Source organism: Panulirus ornatus, chromosome 25 (assembly GCF_036320965.1).
Source record: "Panulirus ornatus isolate Po-2019 chromosome 25, ASM3632096v1, whole genome shotgun sequence".
NCBI lineage: Eukaryota > Metazoa > Arthropoda > Malacostraca > Decapoda > Palinuridae > Panulirus > Panulirus ornatus.
This window is the reverse complement of record NC_092248.1, coordinates 3,730,079-3,758,043: the sequence shown is the minus strand read 5'-3', so window position 1 is coordinate 3,758,043 and position 27,965 is coordinate 3,730,079. Positions and strand designations below refer to the sequence as shown.

The window sequence follows — 27,965 nt, the reverse complement described above, 5'->3', positions numbered from 1 at the left end:
GAAACAGGTGAGAACAAAGGACATAAGGGGAGTGGGGGAGGAATGGGATGTATTTAGGGAAGCAGTGATGGCTTGCGCAAAAGATGCTTATGGCATGAGAAGCGTGGGAGGTGGAAAGATTATAAAAGGTAGAGAGTGGTGGGATGAAGAAGTAAGATTATTAGTGAAAGAGAAAAGAGAGGCATTTGGATGATTTTTGCAGGGAAATAATGCAAAAGACTGGGAGATGTATAAAAGAAAGAGGCTGGAGGTTAAGAGAAAGGTGCAAGAGGTGAAAAAGAGGGCAAATGAGAGTTGGAGTGAGAGAGTATCATTAAATTTTAGGGAGAATAAAATGATGTTTTGGAAGAAAGTAAATAAAGTGCATAAGACAAGGGAACAAATGGGAACATCACTGAAGGGGGCTAATGGGGAGGTGATAACAAGTAGTGGTGATATGAAAAGGAGATGGAGTGAGTATTTTGAAGGTTTGTTGAATGTGTTTGATGATAGAGTGGCAGATATAGGGTGTTTTGGTCAAAGTGGTGTGCTAAGTGAGAGGGTTAGGGAAAATGATTTAGTAAACAGAGAAGAGGTAGTAAAAGCTTTGCGGAAGATGAAAGCCGGCAAGGCAGCGGGTTTGGATGGTATTGCTGAGGAATTTATTAAAAAAGGGGGTGACTATGTTGTTGACTGGTTGGTAAGGTTATTTAATATATGTATGACTCGTGGTGAGGTGCCGGAGGATTGGCGGAATGCTTGCATAGTGCCATTGTACAAAGGCAAGGGCGATAAAGGTGAGTGCCCAAATTACAGAGGTATATATATATATATATATATATATATATATATATATATATATATTCTTTCTTTCATACTATTCGCCATTTCCCGCATTAGCGAGGTAGCGTTAAGAACAGAGGACTGGACCTTAGAGGGAATATCCTCACCTGGCCCCCTTCTCTGTTCCTTCTTTTGGAAAATTAAAAAAAAAAACGAGAGGGGAGGATTTCCAGCCACCCGCTCCCTCCCCTTTTAGTCGCCTTCTACGACACGCAGGGAATACGTGGGAAGTATTCTTTCTCCCCTATCCCCAGGGATAATATATATATATATATATATATATATATATATATATATATATATATATATATATATATTTCTTTCTTTCATACTATTCGCCATTTCCCGCGTTAGCGAGGTAGCGTTAAGAACAGAGGACTGGGCCTTTGAGGGAATATCCTCACCTGGCCCCCTTCTCTGTTCCTTCCTTAGGAAAAAAAAAAAAAATATATGTATACATTGAGATGTATAGGTATATATATATGTGCGTGTGTGGACATGTATGTACATACATGTGTATATGGGTGGGTTGGACCATTCTTTCATCTGTTTCCTTGCACTACCTCGCTAACGCGGGATATAGCGACAAGTATAATAATAATAATAATAAATAATGAATCATCTGAAAAGAAGATGCAGAAATGTGGAAAGAATGAACCTCAACTATTTCTTCTTAAATTTGAGACAAATACTGGACCCCAGAAAGAAACTCCAAAGGCAAGTATAACCTTGGAAATGTGTGAAAGGAGAAGACTCAAGAGTGAATTTGAAGAAAAATACAGTATCAAGGAGGAGGAGATGGGTGAGAAAGGATAGATTGTTTGGGTGTATGATTAAATAGTAAAGGCCTACTGGAAGTGGAGTTCTTTAGATATCCGAAAGTAGACATAAAATGGAATACAAAGGGATTCAAACAGACGTATACCACCGAGTCCTTTTGAAGCTGTTTGCAATAGATGAGCAAGTCTGAAACTCACAAACAAGTGCATATGAATTACAAAAACAAGAACATTTCATAGAAAAAATTAATGTGAACTTTTCATGTAACTATGAAGACATATAATTATGTTAATCATGATGGATCTGTAACAAATTATTTATAAAGTCTATTCTTTAAAATATCTAAAGTACTCCTTTTATGCACTCTAAATGGTTGGTTAATCATTCCATATATCAACAATCCAGATGAAAAAAAAGTATTTCACCTCATTCAAGTAAAATGTGTGCCCATGGGTTTTTAACCATTACTATGGGTGAACTGATTGCATGTCTAAAAATCTGGTATTCTTACGCAACTCATGATGACGAGCATTCCATGTAATATAGCAGTTAGTGTTCCTGACAGTAATGTATTCATGGGGCACCTAGGGTTGAGCACATAGGTTGAATCCTGGTTAGGGCAGTCAGTCCACAGTCAACCAAGCTGTTCGACCACATCTTCAGGCTGGTCAATAAAATGGGAAACAGCAATTAAGTATGATAAATATAAAACATATATTACTTTCTTCATTATTATACTTAGTCGCTGTCTCCCATGTTAGTGAGGTAGCGCAAGGAAACAGATGAAAGAATGGCCCAACCCATCTGCAGACACATGTAAATACATAAACTCCTACACATACACACCTATACATTTCAACGTATACATACATATACATTTCGACGTACACATACATATACATACACAGACATATGCATATATACACACACACATATTCATACTTACTGCCTTCATCCATTCCCGTCACCAACCCGCCTCACATGAAGTAGCATTCCTCCCTACCATGAGGTAGCGCTAGGAAAAGAAAAAAAAAAAGGCCACATTCGTTTACACTCAGTCTCTAGCTGTCATGTGTAATGTACCAAGATCACAGGTCCCCTTCCACATCAAGGCCCCACAAATCTTATGGTTTGGTAAACAGAGAAGAGATAGTGAAAAGGTTTGCAGAAGATGAAAGCTGGCAAGGTGGCAGGTTTGGATGGTATTACAGTGGAATTTATTAAAAGAAGGGGTAACTGTGCTGTTGACGGGTTGGTGAGAAAATTCAATGTATGCATGGTTCATGGTGAAGTGCCTAAGGATTGGAGGAATGCATGCATAGTGCCACTGTATAAAGGCAAAGGGGATAAAGGTGAGTGTTCAAATTACAGATGTATAAGTTTGTAAAGTATTCCTGGGAAATTATATGGGAGGATATTGATTGAGAGGGTGAATGCATGTACAAAGCATCAGAATGGGGAGGAGCAGTATGGTTTCACTCTGTTGTGGATGAGAGGGCTTGGGAAGCGAGTCTGTTGTTGTCCGCCAATGATACAGCGACGGTGGCTAATTCGGGTGAGAAACTGCATAAGCTGGTGACTGAGTTTGGTAAAGTGTGTGAAAGAAGAAAGCTGAGAGTAAATGAGTTTAAGAGCAAGGTTATTACGTTCAATAGGGTTGAGGGACAAGACAATTGGGAGGTAAGATTGAATGGAGAAAAACTGGAGGAAGTGAAGTGTTTTAGATATCTGGGAGTGGTTTTAGCAGGGGATGGAACCATGGAAGCAGAAGTGAGTCACAGAGTGGGGGAGGGGGCGAAGGTCCTGGAAGCATTGAAAAATGCATGGAAGGAGAGAACGTTATCTTGGAAAGCAAAAATGGGTATGTTTGAAGGAATTGCGGTTCCAATATGTTAATGTTATATGGTTGTGAGGCATGGGATATAGACAGGGTTGTGCGAAGGAGGGTGTATGTTTTGGGAACGAAAAGTTTGAGGTGGTTTGATGGAGTAAGCAATGAAAGAGTAAGAGAGATGTGTGGTAATAAAAAGTGTGGTTGAGAGAGGAGAAGAGGGTGTATTGAAATGGCTTGGTTGTATGGAGAGAATGAGTGAGGAAAGATTGACAAAGAAGAAATATGTGTCAAAGGTGGAGGGAACTAGAAGTGGGAGACCTAATTGGAGGTGAAAGGATGGAGTGAAACAGATTTTGAGTGATATCGGGGCCTGAACATGCAGGAGGGTGAAAGGCATGCAGGAAATCGAGTGAATTGGAACAATGGGGTACGCCAGGGTCAATGTGCTGTCAATAGATTGAACCAAGGAATATAAAGCATTTGAGATAAACAATTCCAAGTTTTGTGGAGCCTGGATGTGGAAATGGAGCTGTGGTTTCATTGCATTAAACATGACAGCTAGAGACTGAGTATGAACGAATGTGGCCTTTTTTGTCTTTTTCTAGCTCTACCTTACATGTTTTGGAAGGAGGTAAATAAAGTGCGTAAGACAAGGGGTCAAATGGGAACTTCAGTGAAGGAGGCTAATGGGGAGGTGATAACAAGTAGTGCTGATGTGAGGAGATGGAGTGAGTATTTTGAAGGTTTGTTAAATGTGTTTGATGATAGAGTGGCAGATATAGGGTGTTTTGGTCAAGGTGGTGTGCAAAGTGAGAGGGTTAGGGAAAATGATTTGGTAAACAGAGATGAGGTAGTAAAAGCTTTGCGAAAGATGAAAGGCGGCAAGGCAGCAGGAATAGTGGTTCCAACAATGTTGTATGGTTGCAAGGCGTGGGCTATGGATAGAGTTGTGCGCAGGAGGGTGGATGTGCTGGAAATGAGATGTTTGAGGGCAATATGTGGTGTGAGGTGGTTTGATCGAGTAAGTAATGTAAGGGTAAGAGATATGTGTGGAAATAAAAAGAGCATGGTTGAGAGAGCAGAAGAGGGTGTTTTGAAATGGTTTGGGCACATGGAGAGAATAAGTGAGGAAAGATTGACCAAGAGGATATATGTGTAGGAGGTGGAGGAAACGAGGAGAAGTGGGAGAACAAATTGGAGGTGGAAAGATGGAGTGAAAAAGATTTTGAGTGATCGGGGCCTGAACATGCAGGAGGGTGAAAGGCGGGCATGGAATAGAGTGAATTGGATCGATGTGGTATACCAGGGTCGACGTGCTGTCAGTGGATTGAACCTGGGCATGTGAAGCGTCTGGGGTAAACCATGGAAAGTTGTGTGGGGCCTGGATGTGGAAACGGAGCTGTGGTTTCGGGCATTATTACATGACAGCTAGAGACTGAGTGAGAACGAATGGGGCCTTTGTTGTCTTTTCCTAGCACTACCACGCACACGTGAGGGGGGAGGGGGATGTTATTCCATGTGTGGCGAGGTGGCGATGGGAATTAATAACGGCAGACAGTATGAATTATGTACATGTGTATATATGTATATGTCTGTGTGTATATATGTGTGTACATTGAGATTTATAGGTATGTATATTTGCGTGTGTGGACGTGTATGTATATACATGTGTATGGGGGTGGGTTGGGCCATTTCTTTTGTCTGTTTCTTTGCACTACCTCGCAAACGTAGGAGACAGCGACAAAGCAAAATAAAATAAATAAATAAATTATATATATATATATATATTTATTTTATTATTTTTTTTATTATACTTTGTCGCTGTCTCCCGCATTTGCGAGGTAGCGCAAGGAAACAGACGAAAGAAATGTCCCCCCCCCCCATACACATGTATATACATACGTCCACACATGCAAATATACATACCTACACAGCTTTCCATGGTTTACCCCAGATGCTTCACATGCCTTGATTCAATCCACTGACAGCACGTCAACCCCGGTATACCACATCGCTCCAATTCACTCTATTCCTTGCCCTCCTTTCACCCTCCTGCATGTTCAGGCCCCGATCACACAAAATCTTTTTCACTCCATCTTTCCACCTCCAATTTGGTCTCCCTCTTCTCCTCGTTCCCTCCACCTCCGACACATATATCCTCTTGGTCAATCTTTCCTCACTCATTCTCTCCATGTGCCCAAACCACTTCAAAACACCCTCTTCTGCTCTCTCAACCACGCTCTTTTTATTTCCACACATCTCTCTTACCCTTATGTTACTCACTCGATCAAACCACCTCACACCACACACTGTCCTCAAACATCTCATTTCCAGCACATCCATCCTCCTGTGCACAACTCTATCCATAGCCCACGCCTCGCAACCATACAACATTGTTGGAACCACTATTCCTTCAAACATACCCATTTTTGCTTTTCGAGATAATGTTCTCGACTTCCACACATTCTTCAAGGCCCCCAGAATTTTCGCCCCCTCCCCCTCCCAATTGACTTGACCCTCAACCCTACTGTACCTAATAACCTTGCTCTTATTCACATTTACTCTTAACTTTCTTCTTCCACACACTTTACCAAACTCAGTCACCAGCTTCTGCAGTTTCTCACATGAATCAGCCACCAGCGCTGTATCATCAGCGAACAACAACTGACTCACTTCCCAAGCTCTCTCATCCCCAACAGACTTCATACTTGCCCCTCTTTCCAAAACTCTTGCATTTACCTCCCTAACAACCCCATCCATAAACAAATTAAACAACCATGGAGACATCACACACCCCTGCCGCAAACCTACATTCACCGAGAACCAATCACTCTCCTCTCTTCCTACACGTACACATGCCTTACATCCTCGATAAAAACTTTTCACTGCTTCTAACAACTTTCCTCCCACACCATATATTCTTAATACCTTCCACAGAGCATCTCTATCAACTCTATCATATGCCTTCTCCAGATCCATAAATGCTACATACAAATCCATTTGCTTTTCTAAGTATTTCTCACATACATTCTTCAAAGCAAACACCTGATCCACACATCCTCTACCACTTCTGAAACCACACTGCTCTTCCCCAATCTGATGCTCTGTACATGCCTTCACCCTCTCAATCAATACCCTCCCATATAATTTACCAGGAATACTCAACAAACTTATACCTCTGTAATTTGAGCACTCACTCTTATCCCCTTTGCCTTTGTACAATGGCACTATGCACGCATTCCGCCAATCCTCAGGCACCTCACCATGAGTCATACATACATTAAATAACCTTACCAACCAGTCAACAATACAGTCACCCCCTTTTTTAATAAATTCCACTGCAATACCATCCAAACCTGCTGCCTTGCCAGCTTTCATCTTCCGCAAAGCTTTTACTACCTCTTCTCTGTTTACCAAATCATTTTCCCCAACCTTCTCACTTTGCACACCACCTCGACCAAAACACCCTATATCTGCCACTCTATCATCAAACACATTCAACAAACCTTCAAAATACTCACTCCATCTCCTTCTCACATCACCACTACTTGTTATCACCTCCCCATTTGCGCCCTTCACTGAAGTTCCCATTTGCTCCCTTGTCTTACGCACTTTATTTACCTCCTTCCAGAACATCTTTTTTTTTTTTTTTTTTTTTTTTTTTTTTTTTTTTTTTTTTTACTTTGTCGCTGTCTCCCGCGTTTGCGAGGTAGCGCAAGGAAACAGACGAAAGAAACGGCCCAACCCCCCCCATACACATGTATATACATACGTCCACACACGCAAATATACATACCTACACAGCTTTCCATGGTTTACCCCAGACGCTTCACATGCCTTGATTCAATCCACTGACAGCCCGTCAACCCCGGTATACCACATCGCTCCAATTCACTCTATTCCTTGCCCTCCTTTCACCCTCCTGCATGTTCAGGCCCCGATCACACAAAATCTTTTTCACTCCATCTTTCCACCTCCAATTTGGTCTCCCTCTTCTCCTCGTTCCCTCCACCTCCGACACATATATCCTCTTGGTCAATCTTTCCTCACTCATTCTCTCCATGTGCCCAAACCACTTCAAAACACCCTCTTCTGCTCTCTCAACCACGCTCTTTTTATTTCCACACATCTCTCTTACCCTTACGTTACTCACTCGATCAAACCACCTCACACCACACATTGTCCTCAAACATCTCATTTCCAGCACATCCATCCTCCTGCGCACAACTCTATCCATAGCCCACGCCTCGCAACCATACAACATTGTTGGAACCACTATTCCTTCAAACATACCCATTTTTGCTTTCCGAGATAATGTTCTCGACTTCCACACATTCTTCAAGGCCCCCAGAATTTTCGCCCCCCTCCCCCACCCTATGATCCACTTCCGCTTCCATGGTTCCATCCGCTGCCAGATCCACTCCCAGATATCTAAAACACTTCACTTCCTCCAGTTTTTCTCCATTCAAACTCACCTCCCAATCGACTTGACCCTCAACCCTACTGTACCTAATAACCTTGCTCTTATTCACATTTACTCTTAACTTTCTTCTTCCACACACTTTACCAAACTCAGTCACCAGCTTCTGCAGTTTCTCACATGAATCAGCCACCAGCGCTGTATCATCAGCGAACAACAACTGACTCACTTCCCAAGCTCTCTCATTCCCAACAGACTTCATACTTGCCCCTCTTTCCAAAACTCTTGCATTTACCTCCCTAACAACCCCATCCATAAACAAATTAAACAACCATGGAGACATCACACACCCCTGCCGCAAACCTACATTCACTGAGAACCAATCACTTTCCTCTCTTCCTACACGTACACATGCCTTACATCCTCGATAAAAACTTTTCACTGCTTCTAACAACTTTCCTCCCACACCATATATTCTTAATACCTTCCACAGAGCATCTCTATCAACTCTATCATATGCCTTCTCCAGATCCATAAATGCTACATACAAATCCATTTGCTTTTCTAAGTATTTCTCACATACATTCTTCAAAGCAAACACCTGATCCACACATCCTCTACCACTTCTGAAACCACACTGCTCTTCCCCAATCTGATGCTCTGTACATGCCTTCACCCTCTCAATCAATACCCTCCCATATAATTTACCAGGAATACTCAACAAACTTATACCTCTGTAATTTGAGCACTCATTCTTATCCCCTTTGCCTTTGTACAATGGCACTATGCACGCATTCCGCCAATCCTCAGGCACCTCACCATGAGTCATACATACATTAAATAACCTTACCAACCAGTCAACAATACAGTCACCCCCTTTTTTAATAAATTCAACTGCAATACCATCCAAACCTGCTGCCTTGCCGGCTTTCATCTTCCGCAACATCTTTTTATTCTCCCTAAAATTTAATGATACTCTCTCACCCCAACTCTCATTTGCCCTTTTTTTCACCTCTTGCACCTTTCTCTTGACCTCCTGTCTCTTTCTTTTATACATCTCCCACTCAATTGCATTTTTTCCCTGCAAAAATCGTCCAAATGCCTCTCTCTTCTCTTTCACTAATACTCTTACTTCTTCATCCCACCACTCACTACCCTTTCTAATCAACCCACCTCCCACTCTTCTCATGCCACAAGCATCTTTTGCGCAATCCATCACTGATTCCCTAAATACATCCCATTCCTCCCCCACTCCCCTTACTTCCATTGTTCTCACCTTTTTCCATTCTGTACTCAGTCTCTCCTGGTACTTCCTCACACAGGTCTCCTTCCCAAGCTCACTTACTCTTACCACCCTCTTCACCCCAACATTCACTCTTCTTTTCTGAAAACCCATACAAATCTTCACCTTAGCCTCCACAAGATAATGATCAGACATCCCTCCAGTTGCACCTCTCAGCACATTAACATCCAAAAGTCTCTCTTTCGCACGCCTGTCAATTAACACGTAATCCAATAATGCTCTCTGGCCATATATATATATATATATATATATATATATATATATATATATATATATATAGTATCCCTGGGATAGGGGATTAAGAATACTTCCCATGTATTCCCTGCATGTCGTAGAAGGCGACTAAAAGGGGAGGGAGCGGGGGGCTGGAAATCCTCCCCTCTCGGTTTGTTTTTTTTTCCAAAAGAAGGAACAGAGGGGGCCAGGTGAGGATATTCCAAAAAAGGCCCAGTCCTCTGTTCTTAACGCTACCTCGCTAACGCGGGAAATGGCGAATAGTTTAAAAGAAAGAAAAAGAAAGATATATATATATAGTGTTAATGGGAATGCCTTGATTTGGGCCTCAATTGCAAATGCCATCTCAACTAAAAGTAAAAAAAATTTGCTAGTGATCACTTGCACAAAACCTTTCTCAATCTTCAACATTTCTAAGTGATTCTTAGTTCAGCCTTTTGGATTCCTTGAGCCTAGATAAACAATGGCTATAATTCACCCAGATGGTGTATCTTCTGTATCTACTGTTTGACGTAAATTATACTACTTGTGTGTACAATGAGTCACAATAAGGTCTCCACATATCACCAGCCCTTTCTTTACATTCTTCCATATCACTGGGTTAAGAAGCCATTAAAAGTGTCAGTGTACCAGCATTTTCCCTTCATACAGAAGCATGTAACAAGAAAACCACTAACCTCATACAGTACAAGTTTCATGATTCTGCTGTCAGTGTCATTAGCATCCAATACTTTTGACTTCCATCTTATCCTTTTCACCAAATTCTGAAATGTAATAAGAGACTTTTAAAGACTGTAATTCAATTCTTTTATAGCTGGCATGAATTATTCATAAAGAAAATGCAATGATGAGGAAGGAATGAACTTTCAACTAATTTTCTCTTAATCTGAAAACAAATTCAGGACTCCAGAAAGAACAACCGGAAGCAGGTGACAGTCTGAGAGAGTGTGAAAGAAGAGGCAATGGTAAATTTAAACAAAAATATAGTAAGGCGGTGAAGAAGTGTGAGCCAGGATGGTTTGTTCGGGTGTAATATTAAATGGGAAGAACCTAGTGGATGAGAGATTTTCTAGTTAACTGTATGTAAACATAGTGTTTATGTGTTGACCAAAGATGTGATCAGGCCACCCCTCATATTTCCTTATCTATATACTGTACTTGAAAGCAATTCTAATACAAGCCAGAAGACAGTTTGTATCCATAACTCTTATAATAATGTGGGATTCTGGCAACAGGTTATGGATGATCTCAACTCCTAAGTCCTCACACACACAATACTTGAATATATTCCCTGCTACATAATAATCATATTGAGGCATTTAAGTTTGGATGTGCCCAAGCATGCTTGAGTTCATCTATGTGTCTGTGAAAATTTGTGTGTGTGTGTGTCTGTGTGTGTGTGTGTGTGTGTGTTTTGGGTGCTTTTGTGTCCTATTCAACTGTATGGGGACAAATAATAGCTTCCGATATCACAGTATATTTGAATGACTTCAGAGGTACACCAGCATGATACGATGCAACTGTTGTGAACCACTGACCATTAGATAAAACAAATGTCGACTTGGTTGTGTATCATCTAACGAATTGTATAACCTAATCCACCAACTGGGCCACACCATGCATTATCTGAGCCTGTGACCATACCATAATGTAAGCTGTGCAGCATTGTAAGATATTCTCTGCAACAACGGGGCAACAATGTTTGCCCAACAAAGACCACAATATGCACTACTTGGCCCACTCTCTCCATCATCTCTAATTCTTGACTGAACCACTGATGCAACATCATACATTTTCTAGGCTACACTCATTACCATTTGGGCTATGTGAAGTGTGAACCTCATGGGGCACAGCATCCACTATGCACCACACCATCTACCACCATGGCCTCATTATGTAAAATCTAGACTACTTACAACATTTAAGATATGCTGGCTTATGTTAATCATATAATAAGGATTATATATAGGAAACCTTTATCTATACCTATATCCTGGTCCTCAACTGCTTGGATGTCTACAGTCATCTCACCATTTGAAGGATCTACATTCTTATTGAGGGACAAGTCAATTGGGAGGTAAGTTTGAATGGAGAAAAACTGGAGGAAGTGGTGTTTTAGATATCTGGGAGTGGATTTGGCAGCGGATGGAACCATGGAAGTGGAAGTGAATCATAGGGTGGTGGAGGAGGCATAAGTTCTGGGAGCGTTGAAACGTGTGGATGTCAAGAACATCATCTCGGAAAGCAAAAATGGGTATGTTTGAAGGAATAGTGGTTCCAACAATGTTATAAGGTTGCGAGGCGTGGGCTATGGATAGAGTTGCGCAGAGGAGGATGGATGTGTTGGAAATGAGATGTTTGAGGACAATATGTGGTGTGAGGTGGTTTGATCAAGTAAGTAATAATCAGGTAAGAGAGATGAATGGTAATAAAAAGAGTGTGGGTGAGAGAGCAGAAGAGGGTGTTTTGAAATGGTTTGGTCATATGGAGAAAATGAGTGAGGAAAGACTGACCAAGAGGATATACGTGTCAGAGGTGGAGGGAATGGGAGAAGTGGGAGACCAAATTGGAGGTGGAAAGATGGAGTGAAAAAGGATTCTGAGTGATCGGGCCATGAACATGCATGAGGGTGAAAGGCATGCAAGGAATAGAGTGAATTGGAACGATGTGGTATACCGGGGTCGATGTGCTGTCAATGGATTGAACCAGGGCATGTGTAGCGTCTGGGGTAAACCATGGAAAGTTCTGTGGCCCTGGTTGTGGAAAGGGAGCTGTGGTTTCGATGCATTATTACATGACAGCTAGAGGCTGAGTGTGAACGAATGTGGCCTTTGCTGTCTTTTCCTAGCGTTACCTCGTGCACAAGCAGGGGGAGGGGGTTGTTATTTCATGCGTGGCAGGGTGTCGATGGGAATGAATAAAGGCAGCCAATACATATTACGTACATGTGTATATATATGTATACGTTGAGATGTATAGGTATGTATATGTTTTGGCTCTGAGTGAAATGAAGCTCAAGGGTAAAGGGAAAAAGTGGTTTGGGAATGTTTTGGGTATAAAGTCAGGGGTTAGTGAGAGGACAAGAGCAAGGGAAGGAGTAGCACTACTCCTGAAACAGGAGTGGTGGGAGTATGTGATAGAGTGTAAGAGAGTACACTCTAGATTGATATGGGTAAAACTGAAAGTGGATGGAGAGAGATGGGTGATTATTGGTGCATACGCACCCGGGCATGAGAAGAAAGATCATGAGAGGCAAGTGTTTTGGGAGTAGCTGAGTGAGTGTGTTAGTAGTTTTGATGCACGAGACCGGGTTATAGTTATGGGAGATTTGAATGCAAAGGTGAGTAATGTGGCAGTTGAGGGAATAATTGGTGTACATGGGGTGTTCAGTGTTGTAAATGGAAATGGTGAAGAGCTTGGAGATTTGTGTGCTGAAAAAGGACTGGTGATTGGGAATAACTGGTTTAAAAAGAGAGATATACACAGGTATACATATGTAAGTACGAGAGATGGCCAGAGAGGATTATTGGATTACGTGTTAGTTGACAGGCACACAAAAGAGAGACTTTTGGATGTTAATATGCTAAGAGGTGCAACTGAAGGGAGGTCTGATCATTATCTTGTGGAGGCAAAGGTGAAGATTTGTAGAGGTTTTCAGAAAAGAAAGAATATTGGGGTGAACAAAGTGGTGAGAGTAAGTGAGCCTGGAAAGGTTAGGTTAGGAGAGACTTTGTGCAGAATGGAAAAAGGTGAGAACAAAGGACGTAAGAAGAGTGGGGGAGAAATGGAAAGTATTTAGGGAAGCAGTGATGGCTTGCGCAAAAGATGTTTGTAGCATGAGAAGTGTGGGAGGTGGGAAGATCATAAAGGGTAGTGAGTGGTGGGATGAAGTAGTAAGATTGTTAGTAAAAGAGAAGAGAGAGGCATTTCAACGATTTTTGCAGGGAAATAGTGCAAATGACTGGGAGATGTATAAAAGAAAGAGGCAGGAGGTCAAGAGAAAGGTGCAAGAGGTGAAAAAAAGGGCAAATGAGAGTTGGGGTGAGAGTATCATTAAATTTTAGGGAGAATAAAAAGAGGTTTTTGAAAGAGGTAAATAAAGTGCATAAGACAAGAGAACAAATGGGAACCAGTGAAGGGGGGCTAATGGGGAGGAAATAACAAGTGGTGATGTGAGAAGGAGATAGAGTGAGTATTTTGAAGGTTTGTTGAATGTGTTAGATGATAGAGTGGCAGATAAAGGGTGTTGTGATCGAGGTGGTGTGCAAAGTGAGAGGGTTAGGGAGAATGATTTGGTAAACAGAGAGGAGGTAGTAAAAGCTTTGTGGAAGATGAAAGCTGGCAAGGCAGCAGGTTTGGATGGTATTGCACTGGAATTTATTAAAAAAGGGGGTGACTGTGATGTTGACTGGTTGGTAAGGATATTTAATGTATGTATGACTCATGGTGAGGTGCCTGAGGATTGGCGGAATGCATGCACAGTGCCATTGTACAAAGGCAAAGGGGATAAAGGCGAGTGCTCCAATTACAGAGGTATAAGTTTGTGGAGTATTCCTGGGAAATTATATGGGAGAGTTTTGACTGAGAGTGAAGGCATGTACAGAGCATCAGATTGGGGAAGAGCAGTGTGGTTTCAGAAGTGGTAGAGGATATGTGCATCAGGTGTGTGCTTTGAAGAATGTATGTGAGAAATACTTAGAAAAGCAAATGGATTTGTATGTAGCATTTATGGATCTGGAGAAGGAATATGATAAGAGTTGATAGAGATGCTCTGTGGAAGGTATTAAGAATATTATGGTGTGGGAGGCAAGTTGTTAGAAGCAGTGAAAAGTTTCTATCGAGTATGTAAGGCTTGTGTACGAGAAGGAAGAGAGGAAAGTGATTGGTTCTCAGTGAATGTCGGCTTGTGGCAGGGATGCGTGATGTCTCCATGGATGTTTAATTTGTTTAAGGTTGGGGTTGCTATGAAGGTGAATGTAAGAGTTTTTGAAAGAGGGGCAAGTATGCAGTCTGTTGTGGATGAGAGAGCTTGGGAAGTGAGTCAGTTGTTGTTCGCTGATGATACAGCACTGGTGGCTGATTCGGGTGAGAAACTGTAGAAGTTGGTGACTGAGTCTGGTAAAGTGTGTGAAAGAAGAAAGCTGAGAGTAAATGAATAAGAGCAAGGTTATTAGGTACAGTAGGTTGAGGAACAAGTCAACTGAGAGGTAAGTTTGAATGGAGAAAAACTGGAGGAGGTGAAGTGTTTTAGATACCTGGGTGTGGATTTGGCAGCGGATGGAACCATGGAAGTGGAAGTGAGTCACTGGGTGGGGGAGGGGGCAAAAGTTCAGGGAGCGTTGAAAAATGTGTGGAAGGCAAGAACATTATCTTGGAAAGCAAAAATGGGTATATTTGAAGGAATAGTGGTTCCAACAATGTTGTATGGTTGTGAGGCGTGGGCTATAGACAGAGTTGTGTGGAAGGGGGTGGATGTGTTGGAAATGAGATGTTTGAGGACAATATGTGATGTTAAGTGGTTTGATCGAGTAAGAAATGAAAGGGTAAGAGAGATGTGTGGTAATAATAAGAGTGTGGTTGAGAGAGAGGAGGGTGTTTTGAAATGGTTTGGTCACATGGCGAGAATGAGTGAGGAAAGATTGACAAAGAGGATACATTTGTCAGAGGTGGAGGGAGTGAGGAGAAGAGGGAGACCAAATTGGAGGTGGAAAGATGGAGTGAAAAAGATTTTGAGCAATCGGGGCCTGAACATACAGGAGGGTGAAAGGTGTGCAAGGAATAGAGTGAATTGGAACGATGTGGTATATCAGGGTTGACGTGCTGTCAGTGGATTGAACCAGGGCATGTGAAGCATCTGAGGTAAACCATGGAAAGTTTTGTGGGGCCTGGATGTGGAAAGGGAGCTGTGGTTTCGGTGCATTATATATGACAGACAGAGACTGAGTGTGAACGAATGTGGCATTTGCTGTCTTTTCCTAGCGCTACCTCACGCGCATGCAGGGGGGAGGGGGGGGGTGTCATTTCGTGTGTGGAGGTGTGGCATCAGGAATGAATAAAAGCAGCAAGTATGAATTACGTACATGTGTATATATGCATATGTCTATGTATGTATAAATATGTATATGTTGAAATGTATAGGTATGTATACGTGCATGTGTGGACGTGTATGTATCTACATGTGTATGTGGGTGGGTTGGGCCATTCTTTCGTCTGTTTCCTTGCGCTAACGCAGGAGACAGAAAAGAAGAGAGAATGTTGGGGTGAGGAGGGCGGTGAGAGTAAGTGAGCTTGGGAAGGAGACTTGTGTACCAGGAGAGACTGAGTACAGAATGGAAGAAGGTGAGAACAAAGGAGGTAAGAGGAGTGGGGGAGGAATGGGATGTATTTAGGGAAGCGGTGATGGCTTGCGCAAAAGATGCTTGTGGCATGAGAAGCGTGGGAGGTGGGTTGATTAGAAAGGGTAGTGAGTGGTGGGATGAAGAAGTAAGATTATTCGTGAAAGAGAAGAGAGAGGCATTTGGACGATTTTTGCAGGAAAAAAATGCAAATGAGTGGGAGATGTATAAAAGAAAGAGGCAGGAGGTCTAGAGAAAGGTGCAAGAGGTGAAAAAGATGGCAAATGAAAGTTGGGGTGAGAGAGTATCATTAAATTTAAGGGAGAATAAAAAGAACAAAGGAGGTAAGGGGAGTGGGGGAGGAATGGGATGTATTTAGGTAAGCGGTGATGGCTTGCGCAAAAGATGCTTGTGGCATGAGAAGCGTGGGAGGTGGGTTGATTAGAAAGGGTAGTGAGTGGTGGGATGAAGAAGTAAGATTATTAGTGAAAGAGAACAGAGGCATTTGGACGATTTTTGCAGGAAAAAAATGCAAATGAGTGGGAGATGTATAAAAGAAAGAGGCAGGAGGTCTAGAGAAAGGTGCAAGAGGTGAAAAAGATGGCAAATGAAAGTCGGGGTGAGAGAGTATCATTAAATTTTAGGGAGAATAAAAAGATGTTCTGGAAGGAGGTAAATAAAGTGCATAAGACAAGGGAGCAAATGGGAACTTCGGTGAAGGGGGCTAATAGGGAGGTGATAACAAGTAGTGGTGATGTGAGAAGGAGATGGAGTGAGTATTTTGAAGGTTTGTTGAATGTGTTTGATGATACAGTGGTAGATATAGGGTGTTTTGGTCGAGGTGGTGTGCAAAGTGAGAGGGTTAGGGAAAATGATTTGGTAAACAGAGAAGAGGTAGTAAAAGCTTTGCAGAAGATGAAAGCCAGCAAGGCAGCAGGTTTGGATGGTATTGCAGTGGAATTTATTAAAAAAGGGGGTGACTGTATTGCTGACTGGTTGGTAAGGTTATCTAATGTATGTATGATTCATGGTGAGGTGCCTGAGGATTGGCGGAATGCTTGCATAGTGCCATTGTACAAAGGCAAAGGGGATAAGAGTAAGTGCTCAAATTACAGAGGTATAAGTTTGTTGAGTATTCCTGGTAAATTATATGGGAGGGTATTGAGTGAGAGGGTGAAGGCATGTACAGAGCATCAGATTGGGGAAGAGCAGTGTGGTTTCATTAGTAGTAGAGGATGTGTGGATCAGGTGTTTGCTTTGAAGAATGTATGTGAGAAATACTTAGAAAAGCAAATGGATTTGTATGTAGCATTTATGGATCTGGAGAAGGCATATGATAGAGTTGATAGAGATGCTCTGTGGAAGGTACTAAGAGTATATGGTGTGGGAGGCAAGTTGTTAGAAGCAGTGAAAAGTTTTTATCGAGGATGTAAGGCATGTGTACGTGTAGGAAGAGAGGAAAGTGATTGGTTCTCAGTGAATGTAGGTTTGCGGCAGGGGTGTGTGATGTCTCCATGGTTGTTTAATTTGTTTATGGATGGGGTTGTTAGGGAGGTGAACGCAAGAGTTTTGGAAAGATGGGCAACTATGCAGTCTGTTGGGGATGAGAGAGCTTGGGAAGTGAGTCAGTTGTTGTTCACTTATGATACAGCGCTGGTGGTTGATTCATGTGAGAAACTGCAGAAGCTGGTGACTGAGTTTGGTAAAGTGTGTGAAAGAAGAAAGTTAAGAGTAAATGTGAATAAGAGCAAGGTTATTAGGTACAGTAGGGTTGAGGGTCAAGTCAATTGGGGGGTAAGTTTGAATGGAGAAAAACTGGAGGAAGTAAAGTGTTTTAGATATCTGGGAGTGGATCTGGCAGTGGATGGAACCATGGAAGCGGAAGTGAATCATAGGGTGGGGGAGGGGACGAAAATCCTGGGAGCCTTGAAGAATGTGTGGAAGTTCAGAACATTATCTCGGAAAGCAAAAATGGGTACGTTTGAAGGAATAGTGGTTCCAACAATGTTGTATGGTTGCGAGGCGTGGGCTATGGATAGAGTTGTGGTGCGCAGGAGGATGGATGTGCTGGAAATGAGATGTTTGAGGACAATGTGTGGTGTGAGGTGGCTTGGTCGAGTAAGTAATGTAAGGGTAAGAGAGATGTGTGGAAATAAAAAGAGCATGGTTGAGAGAGCAGAAGAGGGTGTTTTGAAATGGTTTGGGCACATGGAGAGAATGAGTGAGGAAAGATTGACCAAGAGAATATATGTGTCGGAGGTGGAGGGAACGAGGAGAAGTGGGAGACCAAATTGGAGGTGGAAAGATGGAGTGAAAAAGATTTTGTGTGATCGGGGCCTGAACATGCAGGAGGGTGAAAGGATGGCAAGGAATACAGTGAATTGGATCGATGTGGCATACCAGGGTTGACGTGCTGTCAGTGGATTGAATCAGGGCATGGGAAGCATCTGGGGTAAACCATGGAAAGTTGTGTGGGGCCTGGATGTGGAAAGGGAGCTGTGGTTTCGGGCATTATTGCATGACAGCTAGAGACTGTGTGTGTACGAATGGGGACTTTGTTGTCTTTTCCTAGTGCTACCTCGCACACAAGAGGGGGAAGGGGGATGGTATTCCATGTGTGGCGAGGTGGCGATGGGAATGAATAAAGGCAGACGGTGTGAATTGTGTGCATGGTTATATATGTATGTGTCTGTGTGTATATATATATGTGTACACTGAGATGTATAGGTATGCATATTTGCGTGTGTGGACGTGTATGTATATACATTGTGTATGAGGGTGGGTTGGGCCATTTCTTTTGTCTGCTTCCTTGCGCTACCTCGCAAACGCGGGAGACAGCGACAAAGCAAAATAAATATAAATAAATAAATAAATAATATATATATATATATATATTTTTATATATATATAATTTTTATATATATATAATTTTAGGGAGAATAAAAAGATGTTCTGGAAGGAGGTAAATAGGGTGCGTAAGACAAGGGAGCAAATGGGAACTTCAGTGAAGGGCGTAAATGGGGAGGTGATAACAAGTAGTGGTGATGTGAGAAGGAGATGGAATGAGTATTTTGAAGGTTTGTTGAATGTGTCTGATGACAGAGTAGCAGATATAGGGTGTTTGGGTCGAGGTGGTGTGCAAAGTGAGAGGGTTAGGGAAAATGATTTGGTAAACAGAGAAGAGGTAGTAAAAGCTTTGCGGAAGATGAAAGCCGGCAAGGCAGCAGGTTTGGATGGTATTGCAGTGGAATTTATTAAAAAAGGGGATGACTGTATTGTTGACTGGTTGGTAAGGTTATTTAATGTATGTATGACTCATGGTGAGGTGCCTGAGGATTGGCGGAATGCGTGCATAGTGCCATTGTACAAAGGCAAAGGGGATAAGAGTGAGTGCTCAAATTACAGAGGTATAAGTTTGTTGAGTATTCCTGGTAAATTATATGGGAGGGTATTGATTGAAAGGGTGAAGGCATGTACAGAGCATCAGATTGGGGAAGAGCAGTGTGGTTTCAGAAGTGGTAGAGGATGTGTGGATCAGGTGTTTGCTTTGAAGAATGTATGTGAGAAATACTTAGAAAAGCAAATGGATTTGTATGTAGCATTTATGGATCTGGAGAAGGCATATGATAGAGTTGATAGAGATGCTCTGTGGAAGGTATTAAGAATATATGGTGTGGGAGGCAAGTTGTTAGAAGCAGTGAAAAGTTTTTATCGAGGATGTAAGGCATGTGTACGTGTAGGAAGAGAGGAAAGTGATTGGTTCTCAGTGAATGTAGGTTTGCGGCAGGGGTGTGTGATGTCTCCATGGTTGTTTAATTTGTTTATGGATGGGGTTGTTAGGGAGGTAAATGCAAGAGTCTTGGAAAGAGGGGCAAGTATGAAGTCTGTTGGGGATGAGAGAGCTTGGGAAGTGAGTCAGTTGTTGTTCGCTGATGATACAGCGCTGGTGGCGGATTCATGTGAGAAACTGCAGAAGCTGGTGACGGAGTTTGGTAAAGTGTGTGGAAGAAGAAAGTTAAGAGTAAATGTGAATAAGAGCAAGGTTATTAGGTACAGTAGGGTTGAGGGTCAAGTCAATTGGGAGGTGAGTTTGAATGGTGAAAAACTGGAGGAAGTGAAGTGTTTTAGATATCTGGGAGTGGATCTGTCAGCGGATGGAACCATGGAAGCGGAAGTGGATCATAGGGTGGGGGAGGGGGCGAAAATTTTGGGAGCCTTGAAAAATGTGTGGAAGTCGAGAACATTATCCCGGAAAGCAAAAATGGGTATGTTTGAAGGAATAGTAGTTCCAACAATGTTGTATGGTTGCGAGGCGTGGGCTATGGATAGAGTTATGCGCAGGAGGATGGATGTGCTGGAAATGAGATGTTTGAGGACAATGTGTGGTGTGAGGTGGTTTGATCGAGTAAGTAACGTAAGGGTAAGAGAGATGTGTGGAAATAAAAAGAGCGTGGTTGAGAGAGCAGAAGAGGGTGTTTTAAAATGGTTTGGGCACATGGAGAGAATGAGTGAGGAAAGATTGACCAAGAGGATATATGTGTCGGAGGTGGAGGGAACGAGGAGAAGAGGGAGACCAAATTGGAGGTGGAAAGATGGAGTGAAAAAGATTTTGTGTGATCGGGGCCTGAAGATGCAGGAGGGTGAAAGGAGGGCAAGGAATAGAGTGAATTGGAGCGATGTGGTATACAGGGGTTGACGTGCTGTCAGTGGATTGAATCAAGGTATGTGAAGCGTCCGGGGTAAACCATGGAAAGCTGTGTAGGTATGTATATTTGTGTGTGTGGACGTGTGTATGTACATGTGTATGGGGGGGGTTGGGCCATTTCTTTCGTCTGTTTCCTTCCGCTACCTCGCAAACGCGGGAGACAGCGACAAAGTATAAAAAAAAAAAAAAAAAAAAAAAATATATATATATATATATATATATATATATATATATATATATATATATATATATATATATATATATATATATATATAATATATATAAATATATCATTAAATTTTAGGGAGAATAAAAAGATGTTCTGGAAGGAGGTAAATAAAGTGCGTAAGACAAGGGAGCAAATGGGAACTTCAGAGAAGGCCGCTAATGGGGAGGTGATAACAAGTAGTGGTGATGTGAGAAGGAGATGGAGTGAGTATTTTGAAGGTTTCTTGAATGCGTTTGATGATAGAGTGGCAGATATAGGGTGTTTTGGTCGAGGTGGTGTGCAAAGTGAGAGGGTTAGGGAAAATGATTTGGTAAACAGAGAAGAGGTAGTAAAAGCTTTGCGGAAGATGAAAGCCAGCAAGGCAGCAGGTTTGGATGGTATTGCAGTGGAATCTATCATAAAAGGGGGTGACTGTATTGTTGACTGGTTGGTAAGGTTATTTAATGTATGTATGACTCATGGTGAGGTGCCTGAGGATTGGCAGAATGCGTGCATAGTGCCACTGTACAAAGGCAAAGGGGATAAGAGTGAGTGCTCAAATTACAGAGGTATAAGTTTGTTGAGTATTCCTGGTAAATTATATGGGAGGGTATTGAGTGAGAGGGTGAAGGCATGTACAGAGCATCAGACTGGGGAAGAGCAGTGTGGTTTCATTAGTGGTAGAGGATGTGTGGATCAGGTGTTTGCTTTGAAGAATGTATGTGAGAAATACTTAGAAAAGCAAATGGATTTGTATGTAGCATTTATGGATCTGGAGAATGCATATGATAGAGTTGATAGAGATGCTCTGTGGAAGGTATCAAGAATATATGGTGTGGGAGGCAAGTTGTTAGAAGCAGTGAAAAGTTTTTATCGAGGATGTAAGGCATGTGTACGTGTAGGAAGAGAGGAAAGTGATTGGTTCTCAGTGAATGTAGGTTTGCGGCAGGGGTGTGTGATGTCTCCATGGTTGTTTAATTTGTTTATGGATGGGGTTGTTAGGGAGGTGAATGCAAGAGTTTTGGAAAGAGGGGCAAGTATGAAGTCTGTTGTGGATGAGAGCTTGGGAAGCGAGTCAGTTGTTGTTCGCTGATGATACAGCACTGGTGGCTGATTCATGTGAGAAACTGCAGAAGCTGGTGACTGAGTTTGGTAAAGTGTGTTAAAGAAGAAAGTTAAGAGTAAATGTAAATAAGAGCAAGGTTATTAGGTACAGCAGGGTTGAGGGTCAAGTCAATTGGGAGGTAAGTTTGAATGGAGAAAAACTGGAGGAAGTAAAGTGTTTTAGATATCTGGGAGTGGATCCGGCAGCAGATGAAACCATGGAAGCGGAAGTGAATCATAGGGTGGGGGAGGGGGCGAAAATCCTGGGAGCCTTGAAGAATGTGTGGAAGTTCAGAACATTATCTCGGAAAGCAAAAATGGGTATGTTTGAAGGAATTGTGATTCCAACAATGTTGTATGGTTGCGAGGCGTGGGCTATGGATAGAGTTGTGTGCAGGAGGGGGGATGTGCTGGAAATGAGATGTTTGAGGACAATGTGTGGTGTGAGGTGGTTTGATCGAGTAAGTAATGTAAGGGTAAGAGAGATGTGTGGAAATAAAAAGAGCATGGTAGAGAGAGCAGAAGAGGGTGTTTTGAAATGGTTTGGGCACATGGAGAGAATGAGTGAGGAAAGATTGACCAAGAGGATATATGTGTCGGAGGTGGAGGGAACGAGAAGTGGGAGACCAAATTGGAGGTGGAAAGATGGAGTAAAAAAGATTTTGAGTGATCGGGGCCTGAACATGCAGGAGGGTGAAAGGCGGGCAAGGAATATAGTAAACTGGATCGATGTGGTATACCGGGGTTGACGTGCTGTCAGTGGATTGAATCAGGGCATGTGAAGCGTCTGGAGTAAACCATGGAAAGTTGTGTGGGGCCTGGATGTGGAAAGGGAGCTGTGGTTTCGGGCATTATATATGCTGGAAATCCTCCCCTCTGAATTTTTTTAATTTTCCAAAAGAAGGAACAGAGAAGGGGGCCAGGTGAGGATATTCCCTCAGTGGCCCAGTTCTCTGTTCTTAACGCTACCTCGGTAACGCGGGAAATGGCGAAGTTTGAAAAAAAAAAAAAAAAATATATATATATATATATATATATATATATATATATATATATACATTCTTTTTTGGGGGTGGGGTTTATCCCATAATGTAAGTTATAAAATTTATGTTCTATAAGCAAATGAAACAGCTGGTGATAATTTGATATTTGCTTGCTTTAGTGTTTCTGTTTTGCACTTTTTCTTTTATTCTAGCCCTTAACTCTTTTTTGTTTATCAAGTGTTGAAAATAAGTACTCGACTTTCCAAAATAATTTTGCTTGTATGCCCTGCTCATATCATCATTCTACATGACAAAAACAGCTTTTACGAGTACATTCTGAATTAGTTCTTCATGAATGTAACTTTTGCATGTCATTGCATGGAGAACCTAGTTTATTGATATGTTTAAGCTGTGTAGTTGGATGGACAACCTAGTTTAAAAGTAATGCTTATGGATGAAGATTTTTTTTTTTTTTTTTTTTTTTTTTTTTATACTTTGTCGCTGTCTCCCGCGTTTGCGAGGTAGCGCAAGGAAACAGACGAAAGAAATGGCCCAACCCCCCCCCCCATACACATGTACATACACACGTCCACACACGCAAATATACATACCTACACAGCTTTCCATGGTTTACCCCAGACGCTTCACATGCCTTGATTCAATCCACTGACAGCACGTCAACCCCTGTATACCACATGACTCCAATTCACTCTATTCCTTGCCCTCCTTTCACCCTCCTGCATGTTCAGGCCCCGATCACACAAAATCTTTTTCACTCCATCTTTCCACCTCCAATTTGGTCTCCCTCTTCTCCTCGTTCCCTCCACCTCCGACACATATATCCTCTTGGTCAATCTCTCCTCACTCATTCTCTCCATGTGCCCAAACCATTTCAGAACACCCTCTTCTGCTCTCTCAACCACGCTCTTTTTATTTCCACACATCTCTCTTACCCTTACGTTACTTACTCGATCAAACCACCTCACACCACACATTGTCCTCAAACATCTCATTTCCAGCACATCCATCCTCCTGCGCACATCTCTATCCATAGCCCACGCCTCGCAACCATACAACATTGTTGGAACCACTATTCCCTCAAACATACCCATTTTCGCTTTCCGAGATAATGTTCTCGACTTCCACACATTTTTCAAGGCTCCCAAAATTTTCGCCCCCTCCCCCACCCTATGATCCACTTCCGCTTCCATGGTTCCATCCGCTGACAGATCCACTCCCAGATATCTAAAACACTTCACTTCCTCCAGTTTTACTCCATTCAAACTCACCTCCCAATTGACTTGACCCTCACCCCTACTGTACCTAATAACCTTGCTCTTATTCACATTTACTCTCAACTTTCTTCTTCCACACACTTTACCAAACTCAGTCACCAGCTTCTGCAGTTTCTCACATGAATCAGCCACCAGCGCTGTATCATCAGCGAACAACAACTGACTCACTTCCCAAGCTCTCTCATCCCCAACAGACTTCATACTTGCCCCTCTTTCCAGGACTCTTGCATTTACCTCCCTTACAACCCCATCCATAAACAAATTAAACAACCATGGAGACATCACACACCCCTGCCGCAAACCTACATTCACTGAGAACCAATCACTTTCCTCTCTTCCTACACGTACACATGCCTTACATCCTCGATAAAAACTTTTCACTGCTTCTAACAACTTGCCTCCCACACCATATATTCTTAATACCTTCCACAGAGCATCTCTATCAACTCTATCATATGCCTTCTCCAGATCCATAAATGCTACATACAAATCCATTTGCTTTTCTAAGTATTTCTCACATACATTCTTCAAAGCAAACACCTGATCCACACATCCTCTACCACTTCTGAAACCGCACTGCTCTTCCCCAATCTGATGCTCTGTACATGCCTTCACCCTCTCGATCAATACCCTCCCATACAATTTACCAGGAATACTCAACAAACTTATACCTCTGTAATTTGAGCACTCACTCTTATCCCCTTTGCCTTTGTACAATGGCACTATGCACGCATTCCGCCAATCCTCAGGCACCTCACCATGAGTCATACATACATTAAATAACCTTACCAACCAGTCAACAATACAGTCACCCCCTTTTTTTATAAATTCCACTGCAATACCATCCAAACCTGCTGCCTTGCCGGCTTTCATCTTCCGCAAAGCTTTCACTACCTCTTCTCTGTTTACCAAATCATTTTCCCTAACCCTCTCACTTTGCACACCACCTCGACCAAAACACCCTATATCTGCCACTCTGTCATCAGACACATTCAACAAACCTTCAAAATACTCATTCCATCTCCTTCTCACATCACCGCTACTTGTTATCACCTCCCCATTTGCGCCCTTCACTGAAGTTCCCATTTGCTCCCTTGTCTTACGCACCCTATTTACCTCCTTCCAGAACATCTTTTTATTCTCCCTAAAATTTACTGATAGTCTCTCACCCCAACTCTCATTTGCCCTTTTTTTCACCTCTTGCACCTTTCTCTTGACCTCCTGTCTCTTTCTTTTATACTTCTCCCACTCAATTGCATTTTTTTCCCTGCAAAAATCGTCCAAATGCCTCTCTCTTCTCTTTCACTAATACTCTTACTTCTTCATCCCACCACTCACTACCCTTTCTAAACAGCCCACCTCCCACTCTTCTCATGCCACAAGCATCTTTTGCGCAATCCATCACTGATTCCCTAAATACATCCCATTCCTCCCCCACTCCCCTTACTTCCATTGTTCTCACCTTTTTCCATTCTGTACACAGTCTCTCCTGGTACTTCCCCACACAGGTCTCCTTCCCAAGCTCACTTACTCTCACCACCTTCTTCACCCCAACATTCACTCCTCTTTTCTGAAAACCCATACTAATCTTCACCTTAGCCTCCACAAGATAATGATCAGACATCCCTCCAGTTGCACTTCTCAGCACATTAACATCCAAAAGTCTCTCTTTCGCGCGCCTGTCAATTAACACGTAATCCAATAACGCTCTCTGGCCATCTCTCCTACTTACATAAGTATACTTATGTATATGTATATTATGTATATTTCATTGGTCTTGTTTCTATTTACTTAGTGCATGGGCAACATGTTTAGTATATTTCATTTTTTTTTTTTTTTGGGTGGAGTGGGAATTATTGTCACTATTTCATTTTGTTCAATTTTCATATCTATGTTTATTCTGAAAACATGAAAGGGATTGCACAGAATGTTATTTAGTTCTGCAGTTGAAAATGCACAATTTTTCTTTGCAGTGTGTTTGTAGTAGCATGCTTCTTCTGCAATGTCACTCAGTGGTATAGGAGAGAATTATTGTCAGTTGCAGTTTTTCCTCTTTTACACCAATTACTCTAGTATCAGTTAATAAACATATCTTACTTTACAGAGTCTTTGATAACTGATAATTCAAGACATTGAAAAATATGCAATGCATTACCAATAATATCACAAGTGTATTAGAGCCATTTATGGTATAATCACACATACCATGTGTATTTTAATACATACATATACATATATATATATGGATTTGTATATGCCATTTATGGATTTGGAGAAGGCACATGATAGGGTTCATAGAGATGCTTTGTGAAAGGTCTCAAGTGTGTATGGTGTGGGAAGTAAGCTGTTAGAAGCAGTGAAAAGTTTTTATCAAAGATATAAGGCATGTGTACGAGTAGGAAGAGAGGAAAGTGACTGGTTCCCAGAGAAGGTCAGTCTGCGGCAGGGGTGCATGATGTCACCATGGTTGTTTAAAGTTTAAGTATGGGGTGGTTAGCGAGGTAAATACAAGTTTTGGAGAGGGGCGAGTATGCAGTCTGTAAGGGATGAGGGGACCTGAGAAGTGAGTCAGTTGTTGTTCGCTGATGATATATTGGTGGTATATTGAAGTGAGAAACTGCAGAAGTTGACAGAGTTTGGAAAAGTGTGTGAAAAGAGAAAGATGAGAGGATATGTGAGTAAGAGCAAGGTTGAGGGACAAGTTAATTGGGATGAAAGGGTGAAGGAAGTGAAATGTTTCAGATATATGGATGGGAGCAGACTTAGCAGCCAATGGAACCATGGAAGCAGAAGCAAGTCAGGGAGGGGGAGGGGGAAAAGGTTCTGGGAGCAATGAGGAATATGTGGAAGGAGAGAAAGTTATCTCAGAATGAAAATGGGTATGTTTAAAGGAATAGTAGTTCCAACAATATTATATGGTTGGAAAGCATGGGCTATAGATAGGGTTGTACGTTTAAAGGGATAGGAATTCCAACAATATTATGTGGTTGCAAGGTACAGGCTATAGATAGGGCTGTACGGAGCAGGGTGGATCTGTTGGATATGAAAAGCATGAGGAAAATGTGTAGTGCAAGGTGGTTTGATAAAGTAACAAAAGGGTAAAGAGATTATGGTAATAAATAGTTTGTGGTTCAGTGAGCAGAAGCGAGTGTGTTGAAACGGTTTGGACATAAGGAGAGTGTGAGGAAAGGTTGACAGAAAATAAATGTGTCACAGAAGGAGGGAACATGGAGAAATGGGTGACCAAATTGGAGGTGGAAGGATAAAGTGAAGATTTCACATGATCGGCGCCTGAATATACAAGAGGGTGGTGTACCAGGGTCAACGTGCTGTCAATAGACTGAGCCAGGGCATTTGAACATCTGGAGTAAACCATGGAAAGGTCTCTGGGGCCTGGACGTGGATAGGGAGCCGTGGTTTCAGACTATTACACATGACAGCTAGAGACTGCGTGTGAACAAATGTGGCCTTTTTTTTGTCTGTTTTCCTGGCATTACCTCACTGAAGCAGGGGCCAGTGATGCTGTTTCCTGTTGGGCAGATCATCAACATTCCCTAAGGCCACTAGGTAGTATTAGGGCTTAGAGTATATAATATTTTCCTTCAAAAATTTATACATGTGTATACTGTTATGCACATGGGTAACGTTCCTCTAAAGCTAAGGGATAAAATTAAACACAGGGTTTTAACTATTTATGGTACAAGAAACAAATATTACAAAAAGAAAAAATCAAACACAGGGTTTTATGTGTTTTTAACTATTTACAGTAAAAGAAACAAATATTACAAAAAAGAAATAAATTACTTTTCATGGCACAAAAAGTTATGTTATCACAATCTAAGTAAGTTTTCAAACCAAGAATCCCTTCCTTTATAATGCACAATAATAATTTGGCAAAATGAGATGCATTCATGACAATGCTCCATCCAACAATGAACTATT

General features: G+C 41.9%; 1 long non-coding RNA gene across 1 annotated transcript in view; it reads right to left on the bottom strand.

The window, feature by feature from the left end:
• The window catches only part of LOC139757183 (uncharacterized), an 89,056-nt gene that overhangs the window by 19,888 nt on the left and 41,203 nt on the right, over positions 1-27,965 (bottom strand). Inside the window, exons 3-4 of the long non-coding RNA XR_011714526.1 lie at positions 10,071-10,157; positions 2,114-2,266 (exon numbers count right to left, since the gene is read on the bottom strand). This is a non-coding gene — a long non-coding RNA (uncharacterized lncRNA). The remainder of the gene's footprint in view (positions 1-2,113; positions 2,267-10,070; positions 10,158-27,965) is intronic.